Source organism: Macaca thibetana, chromosome 18 (assembly GCF_024542745.1).
Source record: "Macaca thibetana thibetana isolate TM-01 chromosome 18, ASM2454274v1, whole genome shotgun sequence".
NCBI lineage: Eukaryota > Metazoa > Chordata > Mammalia > Primates > Cercopithecidae > Macaca > Macaca thibetana.
Window position 1 is genome coordinate 4,335,001 of NC_065595.1, and position 4,402 is coordinate 4,339,402.

Sequence of the window (4,402 nt, forward strand, 5' to 3'; positions counted from 1 at the left end):
TTGGAGGGGGGCGATATTTTTACACATGGTTACAGAGGCAGCTCGGATGCAGGCATGGTGCTTAGGTAGAAGCCATCATGGTCCTACAAACATCAAAATTGGTGATGCTTAAGATAATCTTTGAAGAAAAACTCCTCTTGCCTCTCATGTGATTCAACTAAGTATCATGCCCCTTTTTCTCTCAAGGGAATCTTTTCTGTATCTATAGATATTAAATGAGAGAATCCCTGAGAGACCATAGAAACTCATGAGTTTAATAAATGCACATTTTAGGCTGAGCAACACCATGACTTAAAGGCTAAGAGATTTGACCAAAGAGATAATTTATATTTTCACTTTTGTTTTTCAGAGATTTCTAGAATATGGTAAATAAATAATTATCCAGTAACTCCCAGAATCTTTCTTATCACAGTTGGTATCAGAAGATTGTGGAGCTAAAAGAGAAAGGAGAGGTTCTTGAAGTAGAATCTCTTGAATCAGGGATTGGTTAAAGTGGCACCAACATATCAAGGGAAGTCTGAAAAGGAGAAGAGCAGTTCATACTTATGGTCTGAGCAGGGTCTTGGCACATAGAATAAGTCACCTGCCCAATTTTCAGCCATACTTCCTGTCGTCTTTCTGGCTGAAACAGAATAGAATCTTGTTCACCTTCCAACAGCCCTGTCTTAAGATTGGGGGGTGGTGAAGGTAGTTTTTGGCTGAAGAAAAATCAACCATTGTGGTCTCATTCTAGTCATCATGATTGACTTAGGCCTAGGCAGTGAGATCATCCTGGCTATTAGTTTGGGTGGGGCTTCATCTTGCTCCCAAAAACGGGGCATAAGCAGAGACCTTCTATTCATATGCCCCTGATGCTTCCATCTGCACGTGTTGCCTTGGGACCAAGTCCACAAGCTGAGGATTTCAGAGCAGAAGGATCTGGAAGAACCTGGATCCTCAATGATGTCGTGAAATCACCCTACAAAGAACTTATTAGGCACAGTCATAAATATCATTATTGCTTGGGATACTTTAGTTGCATCTTCCATTATTTGTCGCCAAAATAACCTAAATGATGCTGGTTTAGAGATTGAGCCAAAAAAACGGGCTAAGTAATAAAGATGGGGAGGAGAAAGAGTTCAAGTTAGACAGCACAAGCTGATAGGGGCTCTTGAGGCACACAGAGTAACAGAAAGAACAGAAAACAAGGACAGAGTGAGGACAGATTGTGAAATCTCCACGTGGTGCCCTGAACAGATCTCCCTAGTCTGCTGGCATGGAACTCCCTCCAGGTTGCCACAGAGGGCCTGCAAAAGGAAGGAAGCACGATTCTTGGCCTTATCTTGGAAATGGTGACACATGTAGAAACATGCAACTGTATCACCCCAGAAACAAACTCTGAACTTCCAATTTGTAAAAGTATTAGTGCAAGTAATTTCCACATAATGAAAAAAGGCTCATCAGGATAAAATGGTAGATTGGAAAGAGAAAAATACCTCCTTATTCGTAATTGGTTTGGGCAAACATTGTGAAAGAGGTAAATTTCCCAAAGCTCCCTAGAAAGGAGGCACACTTTCACCCATTTACTATGTATTCCTCTGTTGTAGATGATAAACTCCTACGAGGTATACAGGTGTCTTCAATTTGTTGCATGCAGTATCCAACATAAAATGTGTAATGCAACAGAGCCCACTCCCCTAAGTATCGTGCTTGTTTTTCCATTTACCAATGATCACTTGACCAAAACCCATCGATTTCTGGCTTTCCTTCATTTACCTACCCTGTTCTGACAATAGCTTGCTAACCTTACACAGGGTAAGCAATGAGTGATGACTAAAGAATGAGTATCAGACACCTCTTCTCCAGTGCCGTGTACCATAATGGGGTCTATTTCTTGACATTAAATCTTAAAACTGACAGTATTTACTGAGAAGACTACTGGGGCTCCCCAAGAGGCACAGACAGCAAGAATTCCTCAGGGACAGAGATGGAGGATTTGCCTCTAGCTTTTCTACAAGGTGCAGGTGAAGGTAAGAAGGTATTTCCAGGTGAAGCTTCAGCTGGCAGAAAGTGAGCAGTACAGTAGGAAATGAGCTATACCCACACACATGCACTTAGAAATATAACCTGAACCTATGATGAGCCTTCTCTCTCATGATTTTATGTAGAGAAACCTGATTATGAAGTGGCTGAGATTTCCAGTCATTGTATTTATTCTAGAATATAGCCAATGAAATACATTAGCAGATACTCTTTCTCTCTGTTCTCTTTACAAGAATGTACTGAATCTAAGAGAAGTTATGGAAAGTTTTGTCTGGGATAGAATAAAATGTCCTATTTGCTTTAGAAATTGAGGGCAGAACTGTAGTTACTATTGTATATTTCAATATTTTGAGCCAATCTTAACATCCTATGACTTCCATGTCCTATGTGGTTTTCCATTAACAAAACCCTACGTGACCTCATAAGACAAGAGTTATGGAGGAAATGGCTGTTCAGGAATGAGAAAATGTGACATTTCCCCCCATCTCTGGTCCTTACCATCTCTGTGACCTAAAACAGGTCATTTAACCTCTTAGTACTGCATGAATTCACAATTTCAAATCTGCTTCACAGGAAAAGTTGCTTGTCTTTGTTTTCTTTTCTTAAAATCAAGCTGAGTTTAACAAAAAGAACTATCCTGGCAAGAAATCTCCCACTGGGCTTCTTTTCCCACCCCTCAGGGATTGTGTAAGAGTCACCACTAGTGTCAGGTCCCCTGGTTTACCCTTGAGAGATGCAATGACCAGTTGATGCATTCCTTCAGAACGCTTTACTTTGTTGCTTCTGGGCACAGCAGGGACACAGGACACTTCAAGAGGTTTGAGAAACCTAGCGTCCAGAGCCTAACCACCACCACCCTGATTCTTACCACCTTCCTGGAGTAATGCCAGGAACCCAGGAAATAACCAGCCATGACTCTCTGTGGCTGCACCAGGCTTCACCTCCTCTCTGCCTGGGAAACACTCTGTTCTTCTCTGGCTTCCTTCGAAGGCTTTATCTCTCTTCCCTTCCCTCGTGCACATCCTCAGAAAACGCAGAAGAGGCCTCTACACAATTTTGTCTTCCATCCCCACCTGCCCCTTCTCTGCTAGAAAGAAAATTCAACCAGGGCAGGGGTTTTAATCTTTGCCAGGAGTAGTACCTAATACATAATAATATTCAATGAATAGGTGTACACAGATGAATGAATGAAGAGGAATGGCAACATAGGGCAACCATGCTCAAAGGTATTCTGGGATGTTTACAAGGAATATCAGAATGACTAAAAATTATAATGGCTGTTCTCATGCCGTTCTGCACACTGCTTAGACTTCTTAGACACACACACACACACGCACACACACACATGCACACACACACATACGCACAAACACACGCACACACGCACACACGTACATGCACTTGCATACACATGCACATGCACACACCTACATGCACACACACACACACCCAACCACATGCATACATGCACACACACACAGGCACATGCACATGCGCACACACACACGCGTACACATGTACACACACATACAGGCACACGCATGCACACACATACACACGCACACACCCACACACACGTACACACACACGTACACACAGGAGCATGCACACATGCACACACACACACACATGCAGGCACGCACACACACGCACATGCGTACACATATGCACACACATGCATGCATGCACACACACATGCACACACATGCATGCACACACAGGTATGCACACACACGCACACACGTACACACAGGCACAGGCACACATGCATACATGCACACACATACACCCATGTACACATCCATGCACACACATGCATGCACACGCACACACACGCACATGCACACATGCACACATACATACACAAGACTTATTTGGTTATGTGTCCATCTCCCTCTACTATTACTTGGCAGTCACAAAAGTTAAATACATCATAAATAGAGTCTTTTTGGACAAACTCGACAGGTTTTAAGGCATTTTAGTGTACATTATCACTTAATCACCACATCAAAATTTGTGGAAGTTGTTGTTATTCTCATAGTGCAGAGGAAACAGATACCCAGGGACATGAATCACTAGCTGAGGGTACCTGACAGAGGCAGGAGTGGAGACAGATGTGACGCTAACCAGGGTTCCTTCTATTACTCTACCACCTATTTCAAAACAAATAAAAAAAGCTCGCCCTTCCGCCTTACCTAAGGGAGCACGTCAAACTTTCTAGCTCAGCACAGAGCGAGGAAATCATGTGAGATGCTTAAACTATGAAAAAATTCAAATTTTCTCCAAATCTTGCTCTGACAACAACTACATAGGCAAATATGATATGCTTAATGGAATTTACAATGTGTTTTCCAAATTTCAATACCAAGTCCTAGGGAGT